The sequence below is a fragment of the Narcine bancroftii genome, chromosome 8, assembly GCF_036971445.1.
Source record: "Narcine bancroftii isolate sNarBan1 chromosome 8, sNarBan1.hap1, whole genome shotgun sequence".
In the NCBI taxonomy this organism is placed as follows: domain Eukaryota; kingdom Metazoa; phylum Chordata; class Chondrichthyes; order Torpediniformes; family Narcinidae; genus Narcine; species Narcine bancroftii.
The window spans coordinates 152,416,344-152,431,270 of NC_091476.1; positions in this window are offsets into that span (position 1 = coordinate 152,416,344).

A 14,927-nucleotide genomic window follows, 5' to 3' on the forward strand; every position below is an offset into this window, starting at 1 on the left:
GAACGTTCTAGTATAATTTATCAGGTCAAGCAGCGTCAGTGGGGAGATAAACTGCTGAGGCAAGGATCTTGTTTTATCAGTACTGGAAACAAGTGTGCTTGCAGTAATAGGGGTGGGGGCAGGGTAGGTGGAGAGTAAAGAGGGAACGTGAATGAAAGGCTGTGGATCAAATTTGTCAAGGTGATACACCGTGAGAAAAAAACAGGAGAGAGAGAGTAGTGGGGGGGGAGGGAGAGAAAAAGAGAGAGGGAGAGGGCAGAGAGATGGGGAAGGAGAGGGAAAGAGAGAGAGAGAATTAAACATTATGTTTCACTTTCAAATGCTCTTCATTTTATGCCACTTACTTCCAAATATTGAGGACCTAATTTGCCTCAGCAATGCTCACCTTTAAATGCGATCTGTTGAATGTTTTTTGTTTCAGGATTAAGGGAAAGACCAAATATTCACTCAGCTCTCTTTTGAAGATGTTAATGAGCACATAACCCTCTTTAATTGGGATTCCATTTAACCTACTCTTAGGTTATAACTCTCTTTAAATAAAATGAGTCAAGTTGTGGATTCATTTCATCCGATTTAATTGGTCCATCAGATTCTTCCTATTGGAAGACTATTTAAATTGGTTACATTTAAATTGGCATATACCCTAGTTTCTTTGTGCACATGAAATTATTTTTCACAGATTCTAGATCACTTTCAGTGGACTTTGGCAGTGCAGGATTTATATTGACCCTTATAAGACCAAGAAGAGCAGTTTATTGTCACACTTTATTGTGATAATTTTTAATAGCAGAGGAGTAATTAACTAAGAATAGATCAACAGTCTCTGAAATGCATATCATTGACCCCTTCTGCCCACTCTTTTTGTACAGCTCAATTAACATTGTTTTTGTGTATATATTCAATTTTACTTCAGGGAGTGCTTTCTATTTTTGATGTGCACGATCATCATGTTTATGCAAGGCGAACAGGGAAGCTTTCTGAAGACCCCTCCCAGCTGCATACTAATGGATAAAATCACTAATGGATGATAATCCATTGGGGTAGTGGTTAGTGCCACACTGCAACAGCGGCAGTGACCGGAGTTCAAATCCGGCGCTGTCTGTAAGGACTTTGTACATTTCTCCCCATGTCTGCATGGGTTTCCTCCGGGTGCTCCAGTTTCTTCTCATACTTCAAAATGTTCTGGCGATTGTAAGTCAATTAGGTGTAATTGAGCAGCATGGGCTTGTAGGCTGAAAGGACCTGTTACCATGCTGTATGTCTAAATTAAAAAATATAAATAATTAAGGGTAATTCTAAGTGTTACAGTGAGTCACCAGGATCTAACCTGTGTGTTACGACCCCAGAGGACCCATAAACCCAGCAGCAATAGATATTCACCAAGACAAACGGTTATTTAAACAAAGTTGCTTTTAATTATCTGTAAACATAGGGAGGAGTCACGTGATGGAGTAGTGGCCGGTCGGGAAAACCAGCCCTCTCCAGGAAAACAGCAAAAATGTTAGAAAAAGATAAAGCACAACAAAAATAAAGTATAAGAAATAGAAGATAAAGTTGCAGAGAAGAGGAAGAGAATGGCATCCAAAAAGGAGAAAATAAAAACAACTGGAATAAAAGAAGTAGAAAAATCACCAAAAAAGAAAGAAAGAAGGCCTTGGCTGCATGAAGGAATAGGATGCTGTGGTGGCGAAGAACGCCCGACCCCGAGGAGTCGCGCATGTGCAGTGCACAACCAATGGAAATGAGGGAAAAAGAGCACACCGCTGGGAGGGGAGCTCAGCAGAGGAGCGGGCAGCCGCAGCGCAAACAGATGAGGGACGCCCGACACCAGGACACTCAGCTGGAGGATGAGAAAGGCAGCAGAGAAAGGAGCGACGTGGGAGAGAGACGGAAAGACGACCGGCAAGAAGAGCAACGGCAGGAGGAACAACAGAGGAGTAACCCAAGAGGGGAGGACCAGCAACAAGAGGCCCAGCAAGAAGAGGCCCGACAAAGAGATGCAAGCAGATCCACAGGAAAAACAGAAGAGACACGGACACAAAGAAGAGAAGAAGACACAAACACAGGAACAGACACAGAAGAAGAGGAAGAAGAAGACCAAGATCTTCCCAGAGAAATAGAAGGTAAAACTGATGGACAAAGAGAAACAGAAGGAAAAACTGATGGACAGAATATAGATAAAGTTTTTTTTTTGAAGAATAAATTAGGTCATTAAAAGAATGGTTATCATTAGAATTTAATGCAATTAAAAGGAAAATGAAAAGAACAGAAAATAAAATGCAAAGGTTAGAACTGGTAATGACAGAAATAGGGAAAAGAGTAGAGAATGTGGAAGAGCGGGAAACGGCTGTAGAAATGGAAGTAAATGTAAAAATTGGAAACAAGTGACAAAAAAAATTAAAAAGACGCAAGAGTTGTTATCTCAGAAAATTGATATGTTGGAAAATTACAGTAGACAAAACAGCATAAAAATAGTGGACCTGAAGGAGGGTGAAGAAAGCACAGACATGAAGGAATTTTAAAAAGAATGGATCCCGAAGGTCCTAGGAATGACAGAAATACAGGAAGAAATGGAAATAGAAAGGGCACATTGAGCATCAGCTCCGAAACCATAGACACATCAAAAACCAAGATCTGTCTGAGTAAAATTTTTTTGAGATATACGACAAGAGAAAACATAGTGGAACAGGCAAGGAATAAAGTTAGAGAAGATAATAAACCATTGGAATACAAGGGTCAAAAAATATTTTTTTTACCCAGACATAAGTTTTGAACTCTTAAAGAGGAGGAAGGAGTTTAATATAGTGAAATTGATTTTATGGAAAAAGGTTACAAATTCATATTAAGACATCCAGCCGTGCTTAAAATATTTATACCCGATTTAACTTAGCTTTAGAACCTTTGGCAATTGCTATCAGAGAAGCACCCAATATTACTGGTATTATTCGTTGCAGGGATATTCATAAAGTATCACTATATGCAGATGATTTATTGTTATATATTTCCAATCCTGAAAATTCTATTCCTGCCGTTTTATCTTTATTAGCCCAATTTAGTAATTTTTCGGGATATAAACTGAATTTAAATAAAAGTGAATTATTCCCTTTTAATGGATGGGTCCCTATTTATGATAGTTTACCTTTTAAAATAGCTAGAGACCATTTTATATATTTAGGGATTAAGATTAATAAAAAACATAAAGATTTGTTTAGGACTAATTTTTTCCCTCTATTGGACCTGATCGGCAGTTTACTTACCAATTGGTCACCATTATCCCTATCCATGATAGGCCGAATTAATGCTATTAAGATGATGATCTTACCTAAATTTTTATATATATTCCAAGCTATACCTATTTTTGTTCCTAAATCTTTTTTTGATAAGGTCGATTCTAAATTGTCCTCATATATCTGGCAAAACAAGAATCCTAGATTGGGGAAAAAATATTTACAGAAATCTAAACTAGAGGGAGGGTTGGCATTACCCAACTTTAGAATTTATTACTGGGCAATTAATATTAGTTACTTAAGGTATTGGTTGAATTATTCAGAATTATCTCTAAATCCCCATTGGGTAAATTTAGAAATTAAACCGATACAAAATTTTTCAATTAGCTCTATTTTGGGAGCTGCTCTCCCTTTTACTCTTACTAAATTATATAAACAAATTGATAATCCAATGGCTAAACATACACTACGTATATGGTTTCAATTCCGGAGATTTTTTAGCCTAAGTCATTTTATCTTGGATACTCCTATTGTACTAAATTTCCTTTTTCATCCCTCTCTAATTGATCAAGCTTATTTACTCTGGAAAGTTAAAGGTATAACATGCTTTTCGGATTTATTCTTGGATAACTCTTTCATGTCATTTGAACAATTATCCATGAAATATGATTTACCTCAATCTCATTTCTTTCGATATTTGCAGATTAGGAGTTTCTTAGTTTCGACTTTACCCTCTTTTCCCAATCGGTAGACTACGACTGTTTTAGTGGATATACTATATTCAAAATTCCCTCCAAAAGGTGTGATATCTAAATTATATAATATAATTACAAAAATAAATTCTGGGACTTTTGAAAAGTTTAAAAATGATTGGGAAAGAGAACTCAACCTTCATATTTCTAATGAAAATTGGAATAAAATTCTGCGACTGGTAAACTCTTCTTCTCTATGTGCAAAACATTCACTGATACAGTTTAAAGTTGTTCATAGAGCTCATATGTCTAAAGATAAACTCCATCACTTTTATTCTCATATCGATCCTATATGTGATAAATGTCAATTGGAAATAGCTTCCCTTACACATATGTTTTGGTCCTGTCCCTCTTTACAGAATTATTGGAAGGAAATTTTTTCCATTATATCTACTGTTTTGAATATTGATTTACAACCACATCCCATTACTGCAATTTTTGGATTACCTATGATAGATTTGACTTATTTATCTCTTCCTGCGGATCATATGATTGCTTTTCTTACACTAATGGCTAGAAGATCTATACTATTAAATTGGAAAGAGGTAAATCCTCCCACTGTTTTCCAATGGTTTACCCAAACTATACTATGTTTAAATTTAGAGAAAATTAGAAACTCTGTCTATGAATCCCCTTCTAAGTTTGAGTTAACCTGGCGACCATTTATTCAATATTTTCATTTGTGGTGAGTTGACCTGGCTCTGTTATCTTTCTATGTTTATGTATGATAATTGGGCTGTAAGATGAGATCGGAGTGATCGGCGTGGTTTAGCTATATCTGTAGGTTTTTTTTAAAGTTTTTTTAAAAGTTTTTTTTAAATTCAGATTTGTCTTTTCTTCTTTTTTGGGTTTTTTTTTATCTCTCTTTTTTCATATATTGTTATTAATTATATCTTTTTTTTTAGAGATAGTTCACACCCTAAACTGATCAAAATTTTTTTTTATGATATATTTTTATTCTGTAATATTATTGTTTAATATCTCTGTATTAATTCATTACTTACTATGTATTTTTTTAATATCTCTTTGAACTGTATGTGTTTATAAATTATAATAATAATAAAAAGATTGAAAAAGAAAGAAAGAAAGAAAGAAATAAAGAAAGAAAGAAAGAAAAGAAAATATTTATACCCAGGGAGCAAAACAGACTGTTCTCGGATCCAGAGGAAGCGCTAGAATTCGCAAAATGTTTGCAGGACAGAAGAAGAGAAGAAGAGGTGTAATAAGAATGAAGAATGGCGATAAAGTATATATATAAAGATGTAAAAACAATGTATATGTAAAGAACCAAAGAGGGAAAATAGATGGGAAGGAAGGAAGTGAGGGTGGGAAAAAAAAGAGAGAGAGCTTTGTTATATGTGTTTTTTTTAATGTTTTCTGGGGAGGGCTGGGGAGGGGAAAGGGAATAACCGTCACTGCAAAATCAGTTGACGCTGCGAGTAAGATCACAATCCAAATGAAAAGGGGAGTTGTGGTTTCCCGGCAAGGGATAACTTAGAGAGGGAGGAAACTTTTGGGGTTAAGGTATTAGTGGGTGTGGGAACCGCATACATTAAGTTTAATAAGAGAAAACTAAGAGATGAAAATGGGGAAAAGGGGGATGGAGGTGGTGAAGAGGTGGAAAAGAAATATAAGCAAGATGGCCATGTTGAACTATATGACTATAAACATTAACAGAATACATAACCAAATCAAAAGGAAGAGGTTACTAAATTTATTGAACAAGGAAGAAATAGATATAGCATTTGTGCAGGAAACACAAATGAAGTGGAACATAACAATTTAAAGAGAGACTGGGTAGGACACGTAACAGCAGCATCAAAAGCTTGAGGTGTAGCCATACTATTTAACAAAAATGTACCAATTAAAACAGAGGAGGAAATATTAGATCCGGCATGGAGGTATGCAATGATAAAATGTCATATATATGCAGAACTTTGGAATTTGCTCAATATATATGCCTCTAACAAGGAGGATCAAAAGTTTATGCAGGATATTTTTTTGAAGATTGCAGACACTCAAGGAAATATATTGATAGGAGAAGATTTTAACCTTAATTTGGACCCAAAGTTGGATAAAACTGGACAAAAGACAAGTAATAAGAATAAAGTAGCCAAATTTATGGTTAAATCAATGCAGGAAATGAAATATATGGATATATGGAGGAGGCAGCACCCAAGAGAGAAGGAATTTTCATATTATTCGAGTAGGCACAAAACTTACTCAAGGATTGATATTTTTTTGTTGTCAGCCCATATTCAAGGGAGAGTTATGAAAACTGAGTATAAAGCTAGACTACTATCAAATCATTCACCCCTGTTATTAGCAATAGAACTGGAGGACATCCCACCAAGAACATATAGATGGAGGTTAAACTCCTTGCTACTTAAAAGACAGGAATTTAGGGAGTTTACTGAATGCCAAATTAAAACATATTTTGAAATAAACACAGGATCAGTGAAAGATAAATTTATATTATGGGATGCAAAGAAAGCCTTCATAAGAGGGCAGATAATAAGTTACATGACTAAGATGAAAAAGGATTACAATCGGAAAACAGAGCAGTTGGAAAGGGAGATAATAAGTACAGAAAAGGAATTAGTATGAAGGGATGACATAATGAAAAGGATAGAATAGGCAGACAAAAAAAATAAAATAGGAAACATTACAAATGTATAAAGTGGAGAAGAACATAATGAAAACAAAGCAAAATTATTACAAACTGGGAGAAAAAACACATAAAATATTAGCCTGGCAACTTAAAACAGAACAAGCTAAAAGAATGGTATTGGCATCAAGGAAAAAGGACAAAAAAATTACATATAATCCAACAAAGATTAATGAAAATTTTAAGGAATTTTATGAACAATTATACCAAACTGAGAACGAGGGAAAAGATGACAATATGGGAATTTTTAGCTAAAATTGAATTGCCGAAATTGCAAGAAGAGGAACAAAACAAACTAATAAAAACCATTTGAAATAGAGGAAGTACAAGATATATTAAAAAAGCTGCCGAACAATAAAACACCAGGAGAGGATGGATTTCCAATAGAATTTTATAAAACATTTAAAGAGTTATTAATTTCTCCTCTCCTGGAAGTAATGAACCAAGTAGAAGGAACACAAAACTTGCCAGATTCATGTTAGACAGCAATAATTACAGTAATACCAAAGACGGGGAAGGATCCATAAACACCAGCATCATATAGACCAATATTTCTACTTAGATTATAAGATAATAGCAAAATTGTTAGCAAACAGATTGGCCAATTGTGTACCAAAAATAGTAAAACAAGATCAAACTGGATTTATTAAGAAAAAACGAATAGCGGACAATGTCTGTAAATTTATTAATCTAATTCATGCAGTTCAAGGAAATAAGAAACCAACAGTGGCTGTTGCTTTTGATGCAGAAAAAGCTTTTGACAGAGTAGAGTGGAACTACTTATTTAAAGTATTACAGAAGTTCAATCTACCAGAAAAATATATAAATTGGATTAAAGCATTGTATAATGGACTGTTGGCGAAAGTAGCAGTAAATGGATATGTATCGAATCAATTTAAATTAAGTAGGTCAACTAGACAGGGATGTCCACTATCCCCCTCATTGTTCGTCTTAGCAATAGAACCTTTGGCAGAACAGATAAGAATAGAAAATAAAATAAAAGGGATAAAAATAAAGGAGAAAGAGTATAAAATTATCTTATTTGCAGATGACATTATAGTATACTTAACAGAACCAGAGATATCAATAAATGAATTACATAAGAAATTGAAGGAATATGGAGAAATATCAGGTACAAGATCAACGCAAATAAAAATGAAATGATGCCAATGAGTAAAGTAGATTATACAGAATTTAAAAAAGAATCACCATTTAAATGGCAAACACAAGCAATCCGACCCCTAGGGAACAGGTTAGATAATAATTTAAGCCACTTGTACAAACTAAATTATCAGCCACTAATAAAGAAATTGCAGGAAGACTTAGAACATTGCAAAGAATTACCGCTAATGTTGATAGGGAGGGGAAATTGCATTAAAATGAACATGTTCCCAAGGATACAATACTTACTTCAAATGTTACCAATTCCCTCAACAGAATTTTTTTTAATGAACTAAAGAGAACAATAAGGAAATTCTTGTGGAAAGGGAAGAAACCAAGGGTAGCATTAGATAAATTAACAGAGAGGTATAATCAAGGTGGTTTGCAGTTACCAAATTTTAGAAATTATTATAGAGCTGCTCAATTAAGGTATTTATCAGATTTTTAACAGACAAGGAAAAAAAACCAGACTGAACTAAGATAGAACTAGCTAAAATAGGCGAGAAGGTGCTGGAACATATACTTTATAAGTGGGATGATACACTGGTCCAATATAAAAACTCACAAGTATTGCATCATTTACTTAATACATGGAAGAAGATCTACTTAGAAAGAAAAAAAAAACAAATTACCAAATACCAAAATTATTATTGACGCAATATCCTCTAATTCCTTTTACAATAGATAAACTTTCCTTTAGAGAATGGGAGAGAAAAGGAATCAAAGAATAGAAAATTGTTTTTTGGGAAATAATTTATTAACGTTTGAACAGTTGAAGTACAAATATGGAATAACTCATGGTACAATGTTTGCATATCATCAACTGAAAGCTTACTTAAAGGATAAATTGGGAAACAACTTGAGATTATCTGAAGGAAGCTACTTTGAATATGTGATTACAGACACAATGATTTTTAAGAGATTTATAACGAACATGTACATTAAGCTGCAAGATAAGGAGAATGATAAAATAAACTATAAACCTAACCTGAAGTGGGAAAAGGATTTAAACATAAAGATAAAAAATGAAGCATGGGAAAAGTTATGTTCTGGAACAATGAAGAATACAATAAACACAAGGTTACGCATGATACAGTATAATTGGTTACACAGGGTATATATCACTCCTCAAAAATTAAAAAAATGGGATTCAACATTATCAGATAGATGTTTTCACTGTGGGAAGGAAATGGGTACAACATTACATGCAACTTGGACATACGTTTTGGGAAGAACTAAACCAGATATCAAATAAAATTATAAAAAAATAGCATACCAAAAAAAACAAAGATATTTCTTATAAATAACATAAGAAGTAAAGAATTAGGCCTTAAATTGGACAAAGGACCAAAAAAATTCATTATGATAGCCTGAGCAGTAGCAAAAAAATGTATAATGTCAACTTGGAAAATGGAAGAGAGCCTGAGAATGCAGCAATGGTACATGGAAATGAATAAATGTATTCCATTGGAAAAAATAACATATAATTTAAAAAACAAAGTCACAATGTTTGAATAAATTTGGGAACCATACATGGAACATATCAGAAAGAGCTTGCCTACGACCTCCATCCCTTAAAATGAGAATGATAAAAAGACAAAACGACTAGATTCAGTGTGTAATAAATAGACGACACATTTTTCTCGTTTATTTTCCTTTGTGTGAAGATATTGTTTTATGGTTTTATTGTATTGTATATGTTGAATACTAATGGATTTGGGGGGGGGGGCGGTTGGTGGAGGGGAGGGAGGGAAAGGAGGAAAAAAAAGGGAGAAAAGGTCACTGTAAATTTAATGAGAAACGTTTGTACATATTTTGGTTGATATGATTCACAGTGTGAAAAATAAAAAAAAATTTTAAAATATATCTTTAAACATGAAAACAGAATCACACTTTCACTTATCACTATTAACTTAACCAACCTAACTTAACCCTCTTCTAATTCTAAGCACACGTGTATGTAATGTGTGTGTAAGTTTAGAAAAGTTCTTTGATTCACAGTCCAATCTCACTTCTCATTCCTCCAAGTTTACTGGTTGCAGGCAATTCTTATACTGTGCACAGAATTTAACATTTATAAAGTTCACCATACTTTGGTTTATGAAAGGTAAATGGTTATTGCTCAGGAAGGTTCTTGTCAGTTTTCAGAGAGATTTGTTGTTCACTGGACACCCACAACTGATTTCTTGTAAGCAGCCATTTCAGTGTCTTGCTGAAGAAATTTGCCCCATCAGGGTTCTCCAGATCATAACCTCTTTCTTTCAGGTCACCACAGAGTTCCTTTTTATGTCTCTTATTTCAAGTGAAACATTAGGCAGCCAGTCCTCTCCTCTTGCATGAACCACAAGGACTTTGACCAGGCTGAACTAAGCAGTCACAACCCATCTTCCAAATGGGGTTTTCCACAAGCTTGCCAGCTTGTCCTGTTCCAGTCCCAGCTGCTGCTACTGCTGACTATAACACTGCAGAACTGAAATCTCTCTCCCTCTCAGAGAAACAACCTGTTTTACTCTCTCTGCTTGCAAAACCACATGACCCTCTTAAAACAGCAGGTTCCACTCCAGACAGCCTGCGGCTCCAACAAGCTCTTTCATCTGTTGCCTTTTTGTAAACAACAATCCATTAGTGAAGTCTCTTGGGCACTCTCCAAAGCCTTGGCAAAGGCTCTTGGCCTCAGCCTGTCTAGCATGAGCAGAGCTCCAGTATTTTAAATAAGATCTGTTTTAAAGTGTTTGTATGTGACCGACACTAAAAAACCTGCCCCAAGTTATCTCCCAAAAACATATCTATAATCTGTTACAGGTGTACTGATGGAAGTGATAGGTTATTGAGGTTGGGTTTTCTCTGGCTAGCAGAAGGAAAAGTAGATTAAGGCCTCAGTTCCTGACAGCTCCACATTAATGAATGCATGTAAAATGACACAGTAAAACTTTGCTGTGCTTCACTTTAGATGATTGATTGGTGTAACTGCTCCCCAACAAAATTCTAAACGCAAGCTGGAATTTTTCTCCTTGGAGCAGAAAAGGTTGAGAAATTAGTTGATGCAGACACTCATAATTATAACAGGCCGAGACAAAGTGAACGAAGCAAAACTGTTTCCATTGCTAGCATTGAGAACAAGAGGACTTAAATTGGCAAAGAAGCAGGGATGAACTGAAAGAAAGCTTTTGTTTATCAACGAGTAAATTTGATCATGATCACTGGACAAAAGCAGATCCAATTATCAATTTCAGTGGCCAGGTAGCCAAATATTATTAATTATCCTGTGTTCTATAAGAGACAACACCTTTGAAGGAGTCGAGGAAAGCACACGTGAAAAATATAATTAACAGCATTGACCGCGGTTGATTTTAAGGGTCCAGAATACTGCAAGCAAGTTCATCCATTACATAATTTCAACTATGAAAATTAAACAAAAGGTTCCTTTCAAATTTCATGTCAATGAATTCTTCTTCCCATCTGATATCAGATTATCACACAGCTGACTTAAACAGAATTCTAGTAGACCAATTACAAACCCTCACATTGTGTTAAAAGTCCTGGTTCAAATGTAACAGTTCTTGGCAGCCCAGCTAAATGCCTGTCAACATTGAAATATGCCATTGGCAAAGCCTAAAGTTCATGTGGGTCTCCCACTGAGGTAAGCCTGCAGCTTGAATTAGTTAAAAGGCAACAGGCGAGGTTGGGGCATGGAAATGAATTTACTCCTGTCGCATGGATCTGCAGTAGATGCAAAGCTCTTTTCTTTCCTTTGGGCCTTGTCCAACTTCTTATGGTTCTGGTGCAATCACTGGTGTAAGAAATTGTCATTTCAAAACATCCGGAAACATATTCCAGCTGAGGAAGTGCACTGCAGCCACTGTATTAAATAGAATACAAGGCAGGCAGTTTGTGCACGACAAAATCCCTCAAGCAGCTGTATGTCAATGGTCAGATGATCTGGTGTTCCACACTATCAGTGAGATGATCATCGGTCTCACTGATTGAGGAATAAATGTTAATCAGGCCACCAGGCGGAACTCCTACAAAATAATGCGCCAGGATCTGTTATATCCAAGCGCAAGGAAAAAGCATTCCTCTGGTTATTATCTCACCTTAAAGATGGCATCCCTGTCAGCACGGAACACCGTTAGCCACAAGAGAGTCAACCTGGATTTTATGCTCAATCATTGGTACACGATTTGAATTCACGGTTTTCTAGGCACGAGGCACCAAAGTAAGGTTTCTGTGAACTGAAACCCAGATAGTATTGTTAAGTCTTTGACCTGAAGGGTTTATATTATTGACTTCCAGTCATTAGGATGCTAATGGTGAACCTTTCTCGAGACTGGTCATGAGCAGCAATATCACCTGGCCGCTTATGTCCAGTTGAAAGGTTGCTATTGATTTAATGGGCCAATCTTGCTTAACATAAACTCTGTTCACAGTTCCAGCCTGCCCAGTTGCAAACCGTTTAAAATCTATTTAAATTATTAGAAGTAATTAAAATAATAAAATAATAAAAAGCATTTATAAATTCCAAAGTGAAAAATAATGTTCATTAAAATTATTAAAACAGACTTCATTTAAAAGATTAAACTATGATAAAATAATTGAATATAATCGGTTAACCATTCCTTGGGTTAAGTGTCACAGTTGAAATGATCGGCCTCTCTGATCCTATGCTACATCTGACCTGGCCAAAGATCTGAGAGGTGATTTGTCGTCTTAACATTGGAGATTTCTAACAAAGCAGGGCTTAGCCTTTGGATCCTGCTTATCTATCACTCAGCTAGCCCTGGACTTACAGTGGATCTGCACACGTCTGGGACGTCCTATGGTCAAATTGACTAAATGCTGATAATTTTCTCAACACAATAAGGATGACTCATCGACTATATATTGGTACCAGCAACAGTGCAAAGCTAGAATTGGTGTGTCGACCTGGACCTGAGCAAAAGACTGAAGAAAAGAACAAGTGCTATCCACAGCCCTTCAGAATGCCCTGAACTTCCTTTATATCTCAAACTACTTCCTTTTATTTCTTTGCTCTCTGCACTTCTGGTTCTCTCCTCAGTTCCATGGCTCATGCTAGTTTCTGTTCCATTCTCTTGTACCTCTGCCATACAGATTGCATTGGTTCAAGATGAAATAAACAATTAAAACATGAACTCTGCAAAATAAATGGTCCAATTAGTAAAACACAGCAGAGTGCAGCTGGTGCCACATTCACAGAGGTTTTTTGGCAATGACGTGTTCTTTTACATAAGAAAGAAACAAAGAGGGGAGGGAACAGAACAAGTGGGTCACTCAACCCCTCCCTGCTAATCAATGATGACCTTCTACCTCAACTATCTGCACTTATAAAAGAGAAGTACAGCATGCCTATTGTGTTACTGTGAGTCCTGTCCATAGTTAATGGCGGGAGATGGCCTGATTGCTGGAATTAGTGTCCCTGGAATAGGGAAGGTGGACGAAATACAAATATCCAAGATAACTACCACTTTCCAGTGATCCCTCGCTAAAAATCCACCCGGGGGAAACAATGGAGTCTGTATGATTGGTTCGCCATCTACTTCTACGTCATATACCCTAGACCGGCAGAGTGGTCCTCTTCTAGGGGGCCATCCTCTGCGACCGAGCGCTGAGCTTCAGGAGGGACGCACATGGAGTTGTGAGGGAAGGGTGACACCCGCCTCGCCAGCCAGATCAGCCAAATCATCCCTAGCGATCAATGGGGTGACAGATGTCGCAGCCAGATCACCCTCACACCCGTTCGCCATCTACTTCTTTAAACGTTCAGCTACCTCACTACTACCAGAATCAGAATCAGAATTTGTCATGAACATGACGTGAAATTCGTTGTTTTACAGCAGCATCGGAGTGGTAAATATCTATAGAAACCACCTTAAAAAATACATTTTAAAAAGTGCAAGAAAAAGTCAAAGTTAGGCAGTGTCTTTGGTTCATTAGTTGTTCAGAAATCTGATGGCTACAGGGAAGACGCTGTCCTTGTGCTGCTGAGTGCCTGTCTTCAGGCTCCTGTGCCTTTTACCCGATGGTAGCAGAGTGAAGAGGGCATAGCTTGGGTGTTGGGATCTTTAAGGGCAGAGGCTGCTTTCTTATGAGTCACCACCTCTTGTAGATGCCCTCGATGGAGTGAAGTCTGGTGCCTGTGATGTCACAGGCCGAGTTAACAACCTTCTGGATTTTTTTCCTGTTCTGAGCATTGGCGCCTCCATACCAGACAGTGATGCAACCAGACGGAATGTTTTAGGTGACGTGCCGAATCTCCTCAAGCACCTCACAAAGTATACCCACTGGCGAGCCTTCTACGTCATTGCGTTGACATGGAGGCTGTCGGACTCTGGCTTTATCCTACCCTCAATTTGGTCTATGTGTCGTCTGAGTCCAGCGTGCTTGTTGAATGAAGTGATAGGAGAAGGTGTAGAGCTCGTCGAAAGAACCAAAGACTTGTTGATCCAAACCAAGGCTTTTATTAGCAAAAGACAGGAGCTTTTCACAGGTGGCCGACCAGTCCGGAATGATCCGACCTGGCTAGGGACACAACCCTTTAAGACCCAGACAGTAGGCGTGGCTTAGCTCTCAGCCAATCGCTGTAAGCACAGTCTAGATACAGTAGCTATATACACTATGTACATTGGTGATAGATCTGTACTATCACAGAAGGTATTCGATTTCACAAACAGTTTATTACATAGCACAAGAATAAAGCTTAACAGAGCTCTGGTTCAGTCGTTAGTTCATAGGTCACCTGCTCGGTGAGCTATTCCCCAAGACTGACTCCTACTGTCCAGTCTCTTCTGTTTATATAGATCAACATTGTTACATTGACCAAGAGTTGGCTTTCTTTGATAGACTCATTGTATAAGATTTATCTCAAGCAATTTCCTGCTCTGCAATCATCTATGGTGTAGACCTCCTATCTTAATCCCCAAGGCCAGAACATTCTGTTGTTTTGATCAGAAGTCAATTTATACCTCAGATATTTCTAATTATTTCTTTGTTCTCGTCTGGCCATAGTCTTCTGTTCTAATCAACACCTCCCGTGTACCCTTATGACTTATCATTCCTACTAAATTGGTTTATCCATTTTATTTGTCTCTGACATTCTCAGTC